Source organism: Acanthochromis polyacanthus, unplaced genomic scaffold, assembly GCF_021347895.1.
Source record: "Acanthochromis polyacanthus isolate Apoly-LR-REF ecotype Palm Island unplaced genomic scaffold, KAUST_Apoly_ChrSc contig10, whole genome shotgun sequence".
Taxonomy (NCBI): domain Eukaryota; kingdom Metazoa; phylum Chordata; class Actinopteri; family Pomacentridae; genus Acanthochromis; species Acanthochromis polyacanthus.
The window spans coordinates 15,683-37,117 of NW_026131296.1; the positions used below are offsets into that span (position 1 = coordinate 15,683).

The following is a 21,435-nucleotide window of genomic DNA, read 5'->3' on the forward strand; positions in this document are numbered from 1 at the left end:
AATGTCATTATTTACCAATAATCAAATTTGCCTTCATCACAAAAATACATCATCCAGGCGGTACTGGTGTGAAGCAATCCAGCACCGCCGAGAAAGGCGTGAAGTGAGCAAGCGCTCGTATTTAGGGGAGCCTGTGCATACTTCACATTACGGTAATATGGAACTGCGGGAAATCTGCCAGTTTCCACAGACTCATTCCACCTCACTCTTGAAGTAGACCAGTCCAGGAAGACCCCCACTCAATTTGGGGTCATTCTGATGTGCCATTTTGAAATAAAATGCCTTTAAAATCTTCATGTCTATAGTATATTATTGCAGGCGATTGAAATTGCAGCATACTTTGACATTAATTTTCTCTAAAATTCTACAGTAAAATCAGGTGATATTGTACATGGTGGTAGCTGGGATGACCCCTGACAAGGCCACAATGAGAGATCTTTGTCACCGCCTAAGGATTTCCAGATATGGACAGTCAAAATCTGTATAACAGCATGTATTTGCAGCGGACGTCTCTCAGCCTGGCGGCTCAGCGTCTGTGATCGTATTACACGGAATAGCCGCGCAACGCCCAGAGTGCGGGCGCCTCACTTGACCGCAGTCTATTTTTCTGTCTGTCTCTCTACTTACCTGTCAAATAAAGCTAATAAAAAGGAGAAAAAAAATAACAATTATTCACAGCTATTGGTAGTCATAAGTATATATAAGTGGAAAGGTGTTCAGTCAAGAGGCAGTTTTTACTCTGAGAGGGAATCTGCAGATGGAACTTAGCGTGGACTAATCCAGCAAGATGATCTATTTGGTCTGTTTTTATTCATTCTTATTTTATTGTTTCACATCTTGAGTTGTGAGATCTTGTTTGAAACAGCAGCTAGCTATATAGTTCAAGGGTGGGCTCGTTAAGGTTTTGTAGAATAAATATAATAGTCTCTATTATTGTTCTACGTCTTTAGAAATAAAAAAAACCTTTTTGTGTTCTGTAAAGTCAGTGCATTTAATTTACAATGCATTGATTCTATAGAATACAATGTTGATTAACTTGCAATGTCCCAGTAAAATAAATAAATCCTGAATATCGGGTGAAAAATTAGATGAAGCATATCGACGTTCTGAAGGCTGGAATGTGAAACCTCTGGTTAGAATGTGGTTAGATAGTTTATATGATGTCATTGTTTTATTTAAAGTCTGTTTAAAAGTAGAACAACTCAGGTCCAACTGGTTCATCGCAGTAAGCTTTGAAAACGGTATTAGAACTTCTCTTGGTGTTTTGTCGGACTGAGGCCACAGACTGTCACCAGTTAATCTGATGGAGATCGTCACACTGCCGCAGTGAAGCGATATTTCCACTCCGTTAGGTGGAAGTCCTCATTAAACCGAGTATTTTACTGGTAGACGGAACAGCCGTGAGTCCAAACAGAGCAATAATGACAATGTTAAAGCTGACAACAAAAACATTTCGGAACAGTTTATTGACGTCTGTGTGTTTTGAACAGGCATCAGTACAGTCACCTATGCTATGTGTTGCTCACTGTCGCTCACTGAATATCACCAGTTGATGGGAACACCAGTTAATCTTGAACACCGGACTACTCGTCGCCATCTGCTTGCACGTCGAGTCTCCAATGGTCTCCAGTCAAATCGAGTTGTAGTTGGGGTCCGTGACGTCACTTACCCGCGCCACTTGAGATTGCTTTTGCGTTTGAATTATGAGACACATTTTGCGGGGTGAGCACGAAAACGAAAAAGCATTTCTGAGTTTGCTTTTGCTTTTTCATTTAGTCACAAAATGAGCAGTGTTGAAGAAGAAAATGAAATTGCATTTTGGAATATTGATTTTAATTTCATTTTTGAGTCAAATAGTGCAGCCATGACTTTGAAATGCAAAAGCATTTCTGCTAATACTTTTGAATTTGAGTTTTGAGTCACATTCGCTTCCATAGAAAACTGCTAGTTTCCACAGACTCATAAAAGATTAAAGATGAATGTGTTACAATCTACCAGAAGGATAATGACAAAAATTGGTGTTGAACGCTCTGCTTTAATTTGAATTTCTCAGTTAAAATGCGTAGATAAAAACATTCCTTTAAGTTCTTTGTATCACAGCATATCAATAAGAAACTCATTACAGTTTTCAATGATTTTGAATGTCTTTTATGAGTGTAGTTAGTATTTAGATCAGTGTATATGCTTGTATTTACCATATCGGAGGCTAGAAAATTGTATTGACGTACCTATTAAAAACCCATGGATATCTCACATAAAGCTGCCCCTTGTGCATGTCTATCATACAGGAATGGTTACTAGGGATATTGTCCTTAACAAAAATGCATATGAGAATTTGCCCCCCAAAGTGGTACCGATGACCCCAATTTTAGCCACTTGGCTCATGGACTAATATGCTACATGTATAACTCTACCAGCCCATCTATTCCGTATACGTTTTACATCCGGGGTTGTCAGGTGGGTTTCTTGAAGGAAAATTATCTTGGACTTAAGCTCTTTAATTCTAGTCATGACCTGTTTTAGTTTCGTAACATTTTTTAGTCCCCTAACATTCCAGCTGGTGATTTTAAAGTCATAGTTTCTTTGTGCACCTGCCTGCTCCATATTTCTTAAAGGTAACATAGACAGGATAAATAGAAACACTGCTGTTGTGCTGAGCACACGAAACGTAAATAGAAAAGAAACAATTAAAACATACATAATAATACACATATTGAACTATAAGTTCCCCTCGCTCCCTTACTCAGTAAAAACAACTGAGGGGCTTGTGCTGATCCACTCTTCTGGGGAGCAGCTAAACTATGGAAGCCTGCACCATAAACATGTCACGTAATAAATGCTTCACCCTATTACTTCAACTCAAAAAAAGCCAACTGTTATCCGTCGTCATAAGTACTCATTCTTACATAACCTCCTCATAGAACTACTTAACAAAGAGAGGTGGTCACATCTACAGTATTTGAAGCTGCCAAGATGTATAAAGCAGAGATGAGAGGTAGACCGAGCAACAGGTGATCACCTCTAACAAGTACTTACATATATTAACTTATCAATCAGTCTGTCAACGTCCATTACTCATCCTAAATGTAAAGGTGAACCATTCTTACCACTGCTTTAGTTAGGATCTCTATCAAGTCCTCGAGAAAAGTCCTCTGCTTCTTTAGGTGTTGAAAAGAGACATACTGTCTCGTTGTGGAGGACCCTCATTCGGCATGGGTTGAACTGAAAACCGCGGATCATTCCTTTATCCGTGAATTTCTTCCTGACGGCGTTGAAGGCGCTGCGCTGTCTCACTGTTTCAGCTGAGAGATCCTGGGCGAAGAAAAGTTTGCTTCCTTCATGTATGATATCACGGTACCTGGTCAACTCACTCCCCGGTTAGGTTTAGGGATAGGGTATTTCAGCTTTCAGTGTAAAAGGATATCATCCATGGATTTCAGCTAGTTATAGGTAAGTAACCTAAGCATATGGGGAGTGAGTTTTCTGGGAGTGAGTTGACCAGTATCCGATATCACGCTGCTTAGCGGAGCGGAAAACCAACTCCCGGTCTTGAAGCTGTGAGAATCGGATCAGGACCGCTCTGCCCTGGTCTGGTTTCAGCGGAGCTAGGGTGTGATGAGCTCGCTCTAGTACGAAGGATCTCCTGGTGCCCAGCTCCAGCCATTTCAGTAGCATGGATTGTATGAACTCCGTCAGCAGCTGGCCTCTATCTGCCTCCTCGCGGAGACCAAACAGTGGCAGATTCTTCCGTCGGCCGTGGTTCTCCAGGTCCTCAGCCTTGGTTTCCAGGTATGCAAGTCGCTTCATCGCGCTTCTCAGTTCCGTTGCGGTTCTTTCCCAATTGTTCTTCGGTTGACCTTATCCGGTTTTCAGCCTCATCCACCCTTGTAGTGTTAGAAGCCACATTCTTTTTCACTTCTGATGTTTTGCTTTCTAAAGCTGCAACAGAGTTGGCCACCTTGTCGAGGCGGTCGTCAATAGAGCTCAGTCTGGAGGACAATCCTCCAAACTCTGAGCGGAGTAGCTTTAGCTCAGCTAGCACCGCCGCTATGTCCGCCATGTTGCTAGCAGCCTCCTCGTCTTGTTGGGCTTGTGGAGAGTTAGTTCTCTGTTTTTGCGGGCCGTTCTTGCGAGAGAAAATATCGCAGTCTTTGACTGTTGTCGTTTTGGACATGGTCCATAGAAGATTCGTATGACCAAATTAGGGTTTAAAGGATATTCGGTGCAGGATGGTACGGAGCATTAACGCTGAGCAGACACCTCCTTCTGCGGCTCCGTAGCGCCCCCACCAGGGCAAAAGTTTTCCACATTTACCACCATTAACAAACACATTTATGGCAGATTCGTCCAGCTTTCTATTGGAGGGTTTATAAAGATAAACGACATGACAGCACAATGTGAAGACCAAATATCTTGATCCAACTCTGGTGGCTGGGTGCAGTATAAGTCAGAACAAACCTGTTTCTCCAGCTGTACTGATGGAAATAGCATTTCAGTACAATCGTCAAGTAAATTTGAAGGTTTTAAAATATGAAAAAAATGTACAATAGAAAATGTAAGGTAGGTTTGCTTCCATCACCTGCTCTAAGGCGAATGAACTTGGCTCCATAGCGTTGTTAGAAGCTGTTGGAATTGGTAATGTCACATATAAACTGAATAGAAGTAGGCATAAACAAAAAACTTCAAAGAGGAAGAAGAAAGGAATCAAATTTTGCCCTTCTATGAGAAAAAAAATGGAGATAAGTCTTCAGGAACCATTTTAAATCAAGAAAGTTGGAGTTATTCTTTTATGTCACCTGGGGCCTATTTCACGAAGCAGGTTTAGTGAAAACTCTGAGTTTGTTAACCCTGAAATGAGGGAACTCAGAGTTTTCCATTTCACGAAGCGAGGTAACTCTAACCAGGGAATGCGGGGGTAACTCGAGCCTGTTTCACAAAGAGGGGTAACTTCAACTCTCGGTCAGTTACCGCAGTAACAGACTCTATGAGTTGAACCTGGTCGCCAGCAGGTTTATCTGAGAAAACCTCGAGTTTCTTTCCGTCTCCGCCCTCTTTCAGCCACACATAGGCCTGCTGAAAGCCCGTTTCCAGAGCCTACGTCTCCTCAGGGTGACCCCTGAGAGGGCCTGTGGATATTACTGTGGCATGTGTTGTTCTTCATAATATTACCACTATTAGAGGAGAGCAACACCCTGCCCTACAAACTGAAGAACCCAGATGATGAGCCCATCCACCTGCAGCTATCCAGGACAGCAGAGCAGTCAGAGACACCGTATGCAATAATCACTTTAGAGTTTAAGTCACCATCATCATCACCACCACAGCAAATAAAGACATGATACACATTTCATTTGCTCTTCTTTATTTCCTACAAATAAACAGATAGTTCAGTTCATGTTCCAGTAGTTAACATAATTCACCTGTGACCATCACCACCTCTAACTTGTGCTCCAGTATTTCAATTTCCAGATCTGCCCTCCTAATCTGTTTTTGGATTTTTCTCAGCAAATGCAGTTTGTAAATCTGTTTTACTGATAACTGGGAATACATAGAGGACATTAAATTATACAGTTGCACATGAATTCCACAGAATGAAGCTCTGGTGTTTCCTGAACATCCATCTCACTGTGTCAGTCTGTGCAGTGGAAGCTGAGGAACCATCCTGCTGCTGTCCAGCCATGCTCTGTTAAAAAAGGATGAGAATGTGCAACACTTCAGTGTAGGCTAAATGTCACACTCTATATTCCACCCAAAATGTGAATGAGAAGAGAACTATCAAGTAACATACCTCTGTATGCCTTTCTGGATCCCCTCTGTAAAGGCAGCAGACACAGTTTCATCCTCTTCATCCTAGATCAGTGACATGTTTCAGTACATTTAAACTACCATTTGGAGAAATCTTTGGAGTGTTGCCTACTTACAATTACAAGATGTGTGTGTGTGTATATATATATCTATATATATATGTGCATCCATGACCTTTATACCACCGTTTTACAGGCATCTGCTTTCTTTCTGTTGGCTGAGCAGAAGTCTATGTTAGTTTAAATAGGCTTAATTATTTAACAGGACATGATATGGATGCAGACATTTAGGCTGTGTGTGGATAAAACAACTGCACAGTCAAACAGCCACTTAATATTTAGGCTACTTTACAATGTAAAACATGATCAACATGAAGTACCTCCATGAAATATGCCGAGGTCTGACCTATTTGAACAGTGTTTTTATATTTCATCTTAAGCTGCTGCCCCGTCGGGATTTCACCTAAATGAAATAACTTACTCGGCTGCCATTCAGACAGTTATTCCCTGTAATATTATTACGATGACAAAGGACTACATTTAAACTTACGCATTGATCCAGGCAGCAGTGTTCTCCACGCCGTCTCTCTCTCTTTTACAGCTGCAGCGGTGTTGCACTTCTTTCTAAAAACGTGATCAAACTCGCCAGATGAGCGCGTTAAAAACTTCCAGTTCAAGAACGCAGCCTTGCGCTTCCCCGTTTCCATGGTGACTCGTCGAATCGGGGTTCCATTGATGCTGTCTTTTCAGACTTGCGGTGCACGCGCGTAACTCCGGGTCAAACTACTCCGAGTTGATTAACTCAACTCAAATCAGCCGTTGTGAAACCGAAAACTCAGAGTTTTCTATCTCAGAGTAGATCAACTCAGAGTTGTGGAAGAAACTCAGAGTTTGTAAAACCTGCTTCGTGAAATAGGCCCCTGGTATTGGAGATGTTTGAAGCCGTCAGGGCCGGCCCAAGCCTTCAGTGGGCCCTAAGCGAAATGTACCTTGGGGCCCCCCACAAACGACTTCAGTGCAAATTCTGAATATATGTCAACAGTGTTTCCCCTTGGTTGAAATGGCTGTGAGGTGGTAGGTTGCGCTGGAGGCGCGAAGCAACTAGGGGGGTCCAGGGGCATGCCCCCCGTAGAAATGTTGAAAATCAAGATGCAAAATGGGGCATTCTGGCACAATTTGGAGCACATTTTGTTGTATTTGTAGCCATTTCCAAAAACTAAATGAAATAAAATTTCATGTTTCTTTTCTAGAAATTAGTGATAGGGAGAAAATATGACAAATATAAACCCACTTGTCCTTGCGATCAAAACATGTCAACTAGTCCAGTCTGTTATTTTCTGGTCAGATTTCCACAAGCCATTCCAAAATGCCACATCAGTTCTTTTTACAAATTTGAAAAAGATGACAAAGGACTTGAATCTGGAATCAAGTGGTGACTTTTACTTTTTTTCTAAAAACAACTACATGTTAGGTACCAAATTCCCGCTTCATTTTTATTTAGAATAAAAAGGTTATGTCATGACCTTCATTTTACTTAAAATGTGAAAGAAAACTTCAACTCTGGGTGAACAACTGGTTTTCTGAAGGAGTTAGTTCTGTTTTCAAAACTGTTACCTTTTTGAACACAGAACTAGAATTTGAACACAAAATTTGTTTTGCCATTGAATGATGTAATTTCGGGCACTCTATAAATCATTTTATCAAAAGAAACTAGGAACTTTATATTCCGTTGAAATCATTTGTCTTGTTCGTAAGAACGGGTTTTGTCGTGCCTAAATGTTTTAACGGGAGCCATTTTTGCAGTCACTGTCAATTCGTATCGCTGGTCAAGTAGTGATGGGCAGATGAGACCTCATCGTGTGTGTCACACTTTTCCCTCATTGTATCATTCATGTATCACGCAGTGTCGGTTTGACTAATTGGTGCCTCGAGTGGATTAAGAAATGTACTGCAGCCAATGAACAATAAAGTTTGAAACAATTTGTGATGAATGAGCTTGACTGAAGGTAATGCAACTATTTTTTAAACTGTATGTCTAAAAATAAATACAAATAGACTTGAAAGTGTTTTTGTTTGATCGAGAAAGTAGGCCTACATGTGATAAATTGAATGCTATATTATCATTAAAATGTAGGCTTCAGTGCTTTGTGCCTGTTGTGACCACAGTCAATGTCAAGTGTTGTTTATAATTTTCTCAATAAACCCAGTTGTGTTACCATGCAGGAAATCATACTGGTAGTAATTTTTAAGCCCCAAAATTATAATTCATAGCATGTATTTCAGCAGTTTTTATGCTTTTACTTTACAGCAAATGCCTCTTTACTTTCACTTCACTGAATTACTTTTACATTTATTGGGGTAAATTTTGACCCAATTTACTTTTACTCAAGTAATGTAATCAAGTTCTTTGATCATTACTGACTATGTTGATGTTGGAAGTTCATTTAGATGTTTTTTTTTTAAAGTTTCCTTTATCTTTTAACAGAAATTACCTGTAAGGTTGCTTAGCTTACTTTTTATTACAAATGATTGTAAAACAGAGTATAAAAGTACAGATTGGCATGCCAGAAAAACATATTTTCATATTTGAAAAGGCACATGACATGTTTATATGGTTTTATAACATACATAAAAAAACAAGTTCTCTAGAACACTAAAATCTTTGCTTTCTTTTTGCTTTTTCTGCTCTCTTTCTCTTTTCATCTGTGTGTAATAATGAACCCGCAAATGTGAGTCGCGCTGTGTACGTTAAAGCCGTGTACAGAGAACGGAAGGATGGATATTGGTTGTTTGTTGGACAAATGTGTTTATATTTCCCGCTGTGGTAATCACATCTGAAAGTGGTTTATACCGGCGGATTCGTGAGAATTTAAGCTTTCCATCGGTGTATAATGTTTCTATCATCGAGTTGGCAGTGTTGTTCTATTTCGAAAAATGCTAATGTAAATATCAAAACGGCCCGCCCGCGGGCCGCTGAACCTTAACGGGTTTTAATTCCGGTTATGTTTAGAGTCGAGGATTTAGATCATTTTGGTTTAAGTGAAGGGATTTGTTATATATTAAAGGTTAGAAAATGTAATTGCAATTACCAAATATCCAACCGGAGGAGAAAAAGGCACCGTGGCAAACAAGACTCAGACTGAGCCCTAAACTTGATGCTCACAACATTTATCAAAACAAAAAGTCATACAACCTACCTTTATCCTTGTTTTTCTTTTCCTGCTCCTCCAACCGTTTTCTCTTTCTTTTTTGTGGCCCTGAGAGGTACATTTTCTTGGACAGCAACATTTCTGTTTGCTTCTGTCCGCCATTGAGCAATGACACTGTCACTCTAACTGTCACTGAACTTGAGCAGCCGCTAAGGTATTCTGCCGCAGGAGTAACTAGGTCCACTTATTGATACCATCGAAGGTTGACATACTTGGCAGCCTAGCTGGCATTAGAAAATTATACCAAAATTATTGTTGTACAACCCGGAACAATGGTTATTCATTGTTGTGTTTTTTTTCTAAATTTTTTTACAATTACACTTGCTTTTTATTAAGGACTCTGGGGGGCCCCCTGGTGGTGGTGGGCCCTAAGCGACCGCTTAACTCGCTTATGCCTTGGGCCGGCTCTGGAAGCTGTCCAGAGATGAAGACAACAAAAGAAGTGGAAATTTTAGTTGAAATGTTCGCTGTATCAGAACTTACTCAAAAAAGCTGTATCCGTCTCTGATTCTACGCATCAGCTCTTCTTCAGAAAAATCAAAAAACACCTTGAGAATGTGTGAAAATGGCAACTTTTAAAAATGTTTTCTCAAATTTTGCTGTTTCCATTTTCTATTGTGACACTTCCAACATGAAAAAAATGCATCACAGATGTGATTAATAATTCATATTGTGTTAGAATATGTGAATAATAATGTTAAAATAACACAATATTATGTTAAAAATGTTGCATATTAGTAAAATACATGATAAAGTTTGCTAATGATAACTGCTACTTCCATGTGGGAAATGAAAGTGTTTTTCTAATTATGATTTGACAGAACATGGTCTGGTGGTAATAAACATTTTATTATTAACATGATTTTGGTTTTTATCGTAAAGCACCTTGTGATTTTGTAGCTGTGAAACGTGCTCTAGAATTAAATTTTACTTACAGCAAAAGTAATTGCAGTTAAAATGCTCACTATATCAGAACTCATTTAAAAAAGCTCTTTCCAGCTGTCATTCTGTGCAACAACGCTTTCAAAAGAGTTAAAAAAAAAACAAAAAAAAAACACACCTCTGGCAAGTGTAAAACGGCAATTTTTAAAATGTTTTCTCAAATTTTGCTGTTGAAATATATTTGAAAAACATATTATGTTAAAATATGCTGCGTATCAGTAAAATATATGACATTTACAAAGGCTGGTACTCATCTCCTATTACTCTAAGTAAAGCTTTTGTTCATTTTAATATTACAGAATATGGTCAGGTGGTAATAAACATTTTTAAGTTAACATGCACTGTTTTTATTATATTGGATCAGTTCTCTATAGCTGATGTGCAACAAGAATATCAAGTTGAGTTAATGTGCATTTTAATTTACTTTTGCACCTAATCTTACCAATAGCAGTAATCTAGAGCCAAGATGGATCCTATTCTGTCCTGCTGAGCTTGTTGGTGGATGCAGCTGTAACGTCTGCAGCATTAGAGCTGCTGGTGCTCTGGCTGAAACTAACTTCACTGCCGTGCCGTGCACTGCCAAGGCATGCTTTGTTTTTAAAAAGTCTTCAAAATGCACACTCTTTTTAGAGCCACAAACTGTAAAAATGGAAAGAGTGGTTCAACTTTCCGACTGTTTGTAATAAATGCCATCAGTTTTGTGTGGTTACATAGAGAAAACCAGTTGAAAATAAGCTTAAAATTGTCAGATTTCATTGTAGTCACTTTCTTTAAAACGTCAAATTTAAAAATTCACCAAAAATAACGATGGAAATTGTGAAAAAAGAAACCCAAAGATTCTCTGCTCTGCACAGCAACTGAGAAGCCACGACTGACTCAGGGCAGATGTGAGCATCAACCATGTGACCAGAATCCAGACACTTTTGGGGTGAACCTTTCAGTTCATTTTCAATCAATTTTATTCACCAGTTCAAATGTGTGATCTCAAGAGACTTCACTTAGAAAAGTAAAGACAAAATTATAGAGAGAAATCCAACAAATCCAGTTTCCTTTGGATTCCCTGTCTGAGCAAGCACTTGGCGACAGTGGGGAGGTAAAACTCCCTTTTTCAGGAAGAACCCTCCGGCAGAACCAGGCTCAGACAAGGCGGCCATCTGCCTCGACCGGTTGGGGTGAGGGGAAAGGGGGATAATAGATAGAGAGAATATGATAGTAGATAGAAAACAAACTCATGAGATCAAAACACAAGAGAACAATCAACCCAGCGAAGGATACTGAGGTCATGATGACTGACAGCAAGAATGAGGCTTTTCTTGTTGTCCTGTGTGGTGAACAACACCCTGGATTCATATATGGATTTTGATATTCTTCACCACATTCCTCAGGACCTTCTCCAGTGAGTGGCGATCTTTTTCCGCCACATTTTTCTGCCACAGCTTCATGAAGTCCCTGTGGAGGGCCAGTTTCTGAAGGATGGCACGTCCATGAGGCCTGTACAGATGCATGTTTCTTATTTAACACTTTAGTGAGTAAACACAAGACTGAACAAAGAGGAGACACAAACCAGAAAGCAGCAAGTCTGACCTCAGTGAGCTACAGTGATAACTGACCTGACTTCAGCAGCAGCATCCAGAGACATCTTACTGACAGCAGTGAGGAAGCGCTGGGTGAAGCTCTGCCTTGCTGTCAGGACTTTAGTCGCTCCCAGTCTGTCAGCCAGCAGGTGGAGCAGACGAGCAGTGCTGGCTCTTACTGCAGGGCTCAGGTGGCTGACGAAGGACAAACACAACCAAATTCACTATGTGATGACGATTTGACTTCTTTTGATTGCTGGTGCTACTACACTTGTTCATAAACCATCATCCTCCACTGTGCTCTTACCTCTGCCCTGTATTCAGCAGAACAGGCAGCACTCGACCAGGGCTGCAATTCTGCACCAGAGCCTCCAAGGCCTCACTGGCCTGCTGCTGGAGAAAGGCATTTCCACACGCCTGTGAGATTTTCAGCAGCAGAGCCTGACCTGTCCAATTTGCCTCAGTGTCCATGCCCTTCTGTAGGTGGACATAAAGACAGCGGATGGTGTCCATGGCTGCACAAGCCACTGAGGGGCGTAGGTTTTTAACCTAGAGACCAAGAATGAACAGCAGTCAGTAATCATACTTGTAACACAATGGACTGATGTGCCGTGGACTCTTACAGACACATGTGGACAAAGACGAGCAGCAGGAAAAGAGACAGAGTGGAAAATGTTTTCAGTACCTCTTCTATCACAACCAGACAGACTTCATGCAGTTTCGGCATTAGTGTGTCTGGGTGGTGTTGCGCCAGAGCTGGGATGCATCGCAGCCCTTTAACCTTCGTCATCCTGTGTTGGAAAAAAAAACAAACAGTTACTCATGTGTCCGACACTTTGAAGCTCCAGCACGTTCAGTGTCCATTACTGAGCTGTGTAAAGTAGCTGCTGGCAGTTTGTCAAGTCACTGGACCAATTAAAGAACCAAACTCAGATCAGAGCTCTTTGACAATAAACCGTTTTGTTGTAGCCGACACACCTTAACACGGTTAAAGTAAAAGTTGCTGTCACTGCAGGCAGAAATGTGTCTGCTGTCTGCAGTTAGAATCTTACCAGTCATCTGAGTTGAGCTGTTTGAAGCACAGAGACAGACTCTCTGCAGGGTCAGAGAGCGGCTGCAGATCGTCCTGATTCTGACTTTCTGCTGTCTGGAAGCTGCAGGTAACATCTGTCCTCTGGTCCCTGCTGACTGTCTTTGCAGGCCGCACAGACCTCCCATGAGTTGCTCTCTTCTTTGGTAGGGAGGGTTTTGGAGGAGGAGCTGGAGTGAGAGGTGCTACTACAGGTTTCCTTGTAGCTGGTGCTGGTGGTCGTGGCAACAGGGCAGCAGAGTTACCCTGTAGTTTCTTGACTTTTTCTGCGACCGCCTCCATATGATGTTGAGCCGTCGTCAGGAGTCTGCGTCCACCAGCTACTTCTTTATCTGTTTAAATTAAGCCAATTACGCATTTTGTTTGTTTACATCTGAGAATGGACAAAGAATAAAACGGTACAAACTAAAAGAAAAAGAAATGTATGTTTGTCACTAAGTCAACTGACATTTTAGTGACAAGCAATATGTAATCACTGGTATCAAAACTGTAAAAGTGTCTGTCTTGCACAGTGAAGGCTTTCAGTTTCTGTACTGTAAGTACATATACATCAGTAATTGTAGTTAAAGCAAGAATTTGAAGGTATTAATCAAGGTGTAATAAGGTTTTTCAACTGGTATTTCTACTTGTCCTAAAATAATCCATCAACAATATGGACTAAAATCTGGTTAGAAAACACATTTAGGTCGTTTGAGACTCAGTTGTAGCCTTAAATGTCTTCAGCTGTGTCGTTGTGACTTTCAGTTTGTCTAATGATGAACTGACCTGGTCCCCTGAGCTTCGTCGTCATCACAGAGAGACGGTTTGCTCTTGTTTTGGGTAGAGGAGCTGATGGTGGTGGGGGAGGGGATGGGGTGTAGATGAGCGGGATGTTCTTCAGCTCACGGGGAGTGTGAGCATCCACCATGCTGAGGGAGTCCTCAGAGCTCACAGAAGCTGATGGGCTGGAGATGTGGTCTCTGCCTGGATTCAGCTGGTACCCCTCCCCGTACAGGGTGTCTGGACTCCTCTGACATCTCTTCATCTCCTCTGTGTCCTCCTTCATCAAATTAGGAAGACTGACTGATGAAGCGGGTCTCATCCTCCTTCGTTGGAGCGGTGATGCAGGCCTGCATCTGAGAGCATCTGGGGGTGGAGGTGAAGGGAGGGGGTCCTGTTGGCTGCAGAGTCCCAGCCTCCGCAGCACAGAGTTGGTTCGTGCTAACTCTGCAGCACGCAGCCTCTGTGTTTGAAGGAGGAAAGCCTCCTTCTTAGCCTCATCCAAGTCCACAATTCTGGACTGGCTATTGACTCCAGGACACGCTGTACTCTGTGATTTAAAAAAAAAGATTAATTTCAAGTGTGAACTTAATTGAGGTTAAATATTATGACGGGATTTTGCTACTGGTTTGACTTGAGCTTGTTCAACAAGCTGAATTCTCAGCTTTAAGGGCAAATGTTACACTGTCACACTCGTTCCAACACAACACAGTTGAAATGCTTATTAGAGGATGTAAGAATCCCTGAATTAATTCAATATGAACTTCACATTTCTATTGCTGTTGGGTTTATTCAATGCTCATTTACTGTTTCATGCTCTCCGTCATAGTGGCGAGCTGCATGCTTTCATGGTTCAATCTATAACTATATGTTAGACGCAGAACCTGAAACAAAAACTGATAGAAAGCTATTTATTTTGCTTTGTATAAATGTAAGATGTGCCATTGTTATTCTACAGGATTTTATCTATAATGTCACATAAATTATAATACATTTCCCATTCGGCACCATTCGGGCTCCTTTGTAGCCACGTGCTCTTCAGTGTTGTTTTCAACACATTCCAGCACTGTTCCATAGCTTCCACCTACCAGTTCTTTCACCAACGTGTAGTCTGTTGGGTCTCTGAAACGCTGCCTTGTGGTACTCCCCTCGGAGGAAGATGATGTGGATGAACTTTGAATGTTCATTTTTATCTTCTCACAGAAGACTGAAGGTGAAACAGACACAAAAGAGAGCCACAATCTATGGATGTCTTGTTAAACCATTGGTCATCTACCACACTGTTGTGATCTCACTTTTCTATCATATTTGCTAAATATTGAACCAATTATCATAAAACAACAGCACTGAGTGTTACAACCTGTTCTGACTCACGGATTTCATTACAAATTGGACAGAGTTGTAGAAAAATAGACTTTAAAACTTCCTTCTGAATGTTTCCTCTGGTGTTTGCTTCATCAAGCAGAGCAGTGAAGTCACTTACCTCAAAAATGTTGGCTTCTTTGGATTTTGATGAAAGGTTGATGAGTTTTATCTCGATGTCCTGCTAATTTCAAGTAGTCCTGTTGTCCTCCTGAAATCCGTAAGACACTGTCCCCAACTGTCTGCACACTGACACTTATATGCAGCATGAATTCTAGAATGTCTCATTCTGAACTATTTTTAGGGGTGTTCATTCTGCATAGAAACCATTGCATATCTTGACAACGGTACTTCAGATCATGCTCAAACTTGGTAGGGGTATTGCAGGGGTCCTGAGGAAGTGCAGTGGGGAGTTTGAATCAGATTGGATGAATGGTGGCGGATTTTCAATGCAATGAAATCAAGGTAATCACATTCTGACAGCAGTCTGAGCACTACTTCGTTTAAATGTAAACAAAGCAGCAGTTATTTTTTAAACTTTTAACTGTCATATTTACTGTACAGAAAGCACACAGTGGATGGGTTTGGGTTCATGTCAAATGCTGAAACACTGGTGTACTCATTTTATATGAGGAATATGGCTTTCCAAAGGAAAAAAAAATGTTTTCTTGTCTCAACTTGGAGTTAGTTGAGCTTTTGCAGAAAACATGTTGGGGGTAAATTATGTTGAAGTACAATTTAAAATGTTACATCTCATATAATGTAAGATCTGTCTCCATTTGTTCATGTATGACCTGATGGGCTGAAAAGTCCTTCTGTGGATCTTCATCTGCCACCTGACGTATGAACTGGCCCTTCTTTCTCCTACAGCTCTCTCCAAATCCTTCAGAGAAGCTGAAGTCCTGTCTGTCTTCCACTAGTCTCAAAATTAAAATGTCACATCATTTTGGTTCTAACATGTAAAAATACCAAATAAAAGTAATAATGTCATTATTTACCAATAATCAAATTTGCCTTCATCACAAAAATACATCATCCAGGCGGTACTGGTGTGAAGCAATCCAGCACCGCCGAGAAAGGCGTGAAGTGAGCAAGCGCTCGTATTTAGGGGAGCCTGTGCATACTTCACATTACGGTAATATGGAACTGCGGGAAATCTGCCAGTTTCCACAGACTCATTCCACCTCACTCTTGAAGTAGACCAGTCCAGGAAGACCCCCACTCAATTTGGGGGCATTCTGATGTGGCATTTCAAAATAAAATGCCTTTAAAAATCTTCATATCTATAGTATATTATTGCAAAATTATGATTCATATTACAGGAAATCTGCTAGTTTCCACAGACTCATAAAAGATTAAAGATGAATGTGTTACAATCTACCAGAAGGATAATGACAAAAATTGGTGTTGAACGCTCTGCTTTAATTTCAATTTCTCAGTTAAAATGCGTAGATAAAAACATTCCTTAAAGTTCTTTATATCACAGCATATCAATAAGAAACTCATTACAGTTTTCAATGATTTTGAATGTCTTTTATGAGTGTAGTTAGTATTTAGATCAGTGTATATGCTTGTATTTACCATATCGGAGGCTAGAAAATTGTATTGACGTACCTATTAAAAACCCATGGATATCTCACATAAAGCTGCCCCTTGTGCATGTCTATCATACAGGAATGGTTACTAGGGATATTGTCCTTAACAAAAATGCATATGAGAATTTGCCCCCCAAAGTGGTACCGATGACCCCAATTTTAGCCACTTGGCTCATGGACTAATATGCTACATGTATAACTCTACCAGCCCATCTATTCCGTATACGTTTTACATCCGGGGTTGTCAGGTGGGTTTCTTGAAGGAAAATTATCTTGGACTTAAGCTCTTTAATTCTAGTCATGACCTGTTTTAGTTTCGTAACATTTTTTAGTCCCCTAACATTCCAGCTGGTGATTTTAAAGTCATAGTTTCTTTGTGCACCTGCCTGCTCCATATTTCTTAAAGGTAACATAGACAGGATAAATAGAAAACACTGCTGTTGTGCTGAGCACACGAAACGTAAATAGAAAAGAAACAATTAAAACATACATAATAATACACATATTGAACTATAAGTTCCCCTCGCTCCCTTACTCAGTAAAAACAACTGAGGGGCTTGTGCTGATCCACTCTTCTGGGGAGCAGCTAAACTATGGAAGCCTGCACCATTAAACATGTCACGTAATAAATGCTTCACCCTATTACTTCAACTCAAAAAAAGCCAACTGTTATCCGTCGTCATAAGTACTCATTCTTACATAACCTCCTCATAGAACTACTTAACAAAGAGAGGTGGTCACATCTACAGTATTTGAAGCTGCCAAGATGTATAAAGCAGAGATGAGAGGTAGACCGAGCAACAGGTGATCACCTCTAACAAGTACTTACATATATTAACTTATCAATCAGTCTGTCAACGTCCATTACTCATCCTAAATGTAAAGGTGAACCATTCTTACCACTGCTTTAGTTAGGATCTCTATCAAGTCCTCAAGAAAAGTCCTCTGCTTCTTTAGGTGTTGAAAAGAGACGTACTGTCTCGTTGTGGAGGACCCTCATTCGGCATGGGTTGAACTGAAAACCGCGGATCATTCCTTTATCCGTGAATTTCTTCCTGACGGCGTTGAAGGCGCTGCGCTGTCTCACTGTTTCAGCTGAGAGATCCTGGGCGAAGAAAAGTTTGCTTCCTTCATGTATGATATCACGGTACCTGGTCAACTCACTCCCCGGTTAGGTTTAGGGATAGGGTATTTCAGCTTTCAGTGTAAAAGGATATCATCCATGGATTTCAGCTAGTTATAGGTAAGTAACCCAAGCATATGGGGAGTGAGTTTTCTGGGGAGTGAGTTGACCAGTATCCGATATCACGCTGCTTAGCGGAGCGGAAAACCAACTCCCGGTCTTGAAGCTGTGAGAATCGGATCAGGACCGCTCTGCCCTGGTCTGGTTTCAGCGGAGCTAGGGTGTGATGAGCTCGCTCTAGTACGAAGGATCTCCTGGTGCCCAGCTCCAGCCATTTCAGTAGCATGGATTGTATGAACTCCGTCAGCAGCTGGCCTCCATCTGCCTCCTCGCGGAGACCAAACAGTCGCAGATTCTTCCGTCGGCCGTGGTTCTCCAGGTCCTCAGCCTTGGTTTCCAGGTATGCAAGTCGCTTCATCGCGCTTCTCAGTTCCGTTGCGGTCTTTCCCAATTGTTCTTCGGTTGACCTTATCCGGTTTTCAGCCTCATCCACCCTTGTAGTGTTAGAAGCCACATTCTTTTTCACTTCTGATGTTTTGCTTTCTAAAGCTGCAACAGAGTTGGCCACCTTGTCGAGGCGGTCGTCAATAGAGCTCAGTCTGGAGGACAATCCTCCAAACTCTGAGCGGAGTAGCTTTAGCTCAGCTAGCACCGCCGCTATGTCCGCCATGTTGCTAGCAGCCTCCTCGTCTTGTTGGGCTTGTGGAGAGTTAGTTCTCTGTTTTTGCGGGCCGTTCTTGCGAGAGAAAATATCGCAGTCTTTGACTGTTGTCGTTTTGGACATGGTCCATAGAAGATTCGTATGACCAAATTAGGGTTTAAAGGAGATTCGGTGCAGGATGGTACGGAGCATTAACGCTGAGCAGCCACCTCCTTCTGCGGCTCCGTAGCGCCCCCACCAGGGCAAAAGTTTTCCACATTTACCACCATTAACAAACACATTTATGGCAGATTCGTCCAGCTTTCTATTGGAGGGTTTATAAAGATAAACGACATGACAGCACAATGTGAAGACCAAATATCTTGATCCAACTCTGGTGGCTGGGTGCAGTATAAGTCAGAACAAACCTGTTTTCTCCAGCTGTACTGATGGAAATAGCATTTCAGTACAATCGTCAAGTAAATTTGAATGTTTTAAAATATGAAAAAAATGTACAGTAGAAAATGTAAGGTAGGTTTGCTTCCATCACCTGCTCTAAGGCGAATGAACTTGGCTCCATAGCGTTGTTAGAAGCTGTTGGAATTGGTAATGTCACATATAAACTGAATAGAAGTAGGCATAAACAAAAAACTTCAAAGAGGAAGAAGAAAGGAATCAAATTTTGCCCTTCTATGAGAAAAAAAAATGGAGATAAGTCTTCAGGAACCATTTTAAATCAAGAAAGCTGGAGTTATTCTTTTATGTCACCTGGGGCCTATTTCACGAAGCAGGTTTAGTGAAAACTCTGAGTTTGTTAACCCTGAAATGAGGGAAACTCAGAGTTTTCCATTTCACGAAGCGAGGTAACTCTAACCAGGGAATGCGGGGTAACTCGAGCCTGTTTCACAAAGAGGGGTAACTTCAACTCTCGGTCAGTTACCGCAGTAACAGACTCTATGAGTTGAACCTGGTCGCCAGCAGGTTTATCTGAGAAAACCTCGAGTTTCTTTCCGTCTCCGCCCTCTTTCAGCCACACACTCTGTTTCATTTCCTCATTCATTCAGTCAGTAAGCGAGCGAGTTTTGGCGTAGAACAGCTTTTATTAACGATCCAGTGGATAAAGGAGCAGCATTACTGCACAGATAATTAAATATTCGTCGGTAGATTGTTATCAGACCGCGCATAAATGTTCTCGCATTTCCGGACAGTTATCGTTTCGAGCGGTACCGTTTCGTAATTGTTTTAAGTCCATAATCTACATAAACAACCTAATCCGTCCTTACATTTACATTACCAGCCACAGTCATGCTCTCACATCCAGCAGATATTGTGTGTTGCGCTGCGGTTCTTTGAAAATGGAAGTTTTTATATGATGTCAGAGATGCAGAGTAAGACAACTGTATGGAGGACAGTCAGAAAAGTGTTCCTGGCTCTGAAACGACTTTTACTCGTCATTGTGGTTTTCCTGGACACAAACCTGTCAGAGCATCAAGGAGGATCCATGGGATTGCAGGTGAATGATGTAGAGATCTGTTAAATTCATTTTAAATCATATTCTGTTAATGACATTGTGCTGCAGCCTCTGACTGGGAATAGTCATTTGAATTTCTTTTAGGATTTCCCAGTGTGATTGGCTGCATAGATGCACACACATCCCCATCACAGCTCCCTCACATCATGAACAGGAAGTCCATTCACAGCATAAATGTGCAGGTAGGCTACAGGTAGACTGACTACTGTTTCTAAATGTTAAAGACTGCATCATAGTTCAACATCTGTCATTCTCTGCACTGTCCAGATCATATGTGATGCTGCATACATCATTTCTAATGTGGAGGCCACGTGGTCTGGGTCTGTTCATGACTCCAGGATTTATGGAGAGTCTAACCTGAGCAACAGACTGCAGCGTGGTCAGCAGCATAAAGATTTTCACAATAGAATTCTCTTGTCTCCCTCCTTTAATATGCTCTGATGTATCCACTATACATTACAGGAGAGTTTGATGGCCTTCTGCTGGGTGACAGGGGTTACCATGACAACCCAGACTGATGACCTCATACCCTGACCCTGAACCAGGCCCCCAACAGAACTTCAACCGGACTCACTGCAGGACCAGAGCCCGGGTGGAGATGACCATAGGCCTGCTGAAAGCCCGTTTCCAGAGCCTACGTCTCCTCAGGGTGACCCCTGAGAGGGCCTGTGATATTACTGTGGCATGTGTTGTTCTTCATAATATTACCACTATTAGAGGAGAGCAACACCCTGCCCTACAAACTGAAGACCCAGATGATGAGCCCATCCACCTGCAGCTATCCAGGACAGCAGAGCAGTCAGAGACACCGTATGCAATAATCACTTTAGAGTTTAAGTCTCCATCATCATCACCACCACAGCAAATAAAGACATGATACACATTTCATTTGCTCTTCTTTATTTCCTACAAATAAACAGATAGTTCAGTTCATGTTCCAGTAGTTAACATAATTCACCTGTGACCATCACCACCTCTAACTTGTGCTCCAGTATTTCAATTTCCAGATCTGCCCTCCTAATCTGTTTTTTGGATTTTTCTCAGCAAATGCAGTTTGTAAATCTGTTTTACTGATAACTGGGAATACATAGAGGACATTAAATTATACAGTTGCACATGAATTCCACAGAATGAAGCTCTGGTGTTTCCTGAACATCCATCTCACTGTGTCAGTCTGTGCAGTGGAAGCTGAGGAACCATCCTGCTGCTGTCCAGCCATGCTCTGTTAAAAAGGATGAGAATGTGCAACACTTCAGTGTAGGCTAAATGTCACACTCTATATTCCACCCAAAATGTGAATGAGAAGAGAACTATCAGTAACATACCTCTGTATGCCTTTCTGGATCCCCCTCTGTAAAGGCAGCAGACACAGTTTCATCCTCTTCATCCCAGATCAGTGACATGGTTCAGTAAACTTAAACTACCATTTGGAGAAATCTGTGGAGTGTTGCCTACTTACAATTACAAGATGTGTGTGTGTGTATATATATATATATATATATATATATGTGCATCCATGACCTTTTATACCACCGTTTTACAGGCATCTGCTTTCTTTCTGTTGGCTGAGCAGAAGTCTATGTTAGTTTAAATAGGCTTAATTATTTAACAGGACATGATATGGATGCAGACATTTAGGCTGTGTGTGGATAAAACAACTGCACAGTCAAACAGCCACTTAATATTTAGGCTACTTTACAATGTAAAACATGATCAACATGAAGTACCTCCATGAAATAATGCCGA

The 21,435-nt window shown here is 41.2% G+C and overlaps 1 long non-coding RNA gene across 1 annotated transcript in view; it reads right to left on the reverse strand.

Moving 5' to 3' along the window:
• LOC127532759 (uncharacterized) overlaps positions 1 to 21,142 on the reverse strand; it is a 32,002-nt gene extending 10,860 nt beyond the window's left edge. Inside the window, exons 1-2 of the long non-coding RNA XR_007940389.1 lie at positions 21,015 to 21,142; positions 5,235 to 5,683 (exon numbers count right to left, since the gene is read on the reverse strand). This is a non-coding gene — a long non-coding RNA (uncharacterized LOC127532759). The remainder of the gene's footprint in view (positions 1 to 5,234; positions 5,684 to 21,014) is intronic.
• Positions 21,143 to 21,435: the final 293 nt, after the last annotated feature.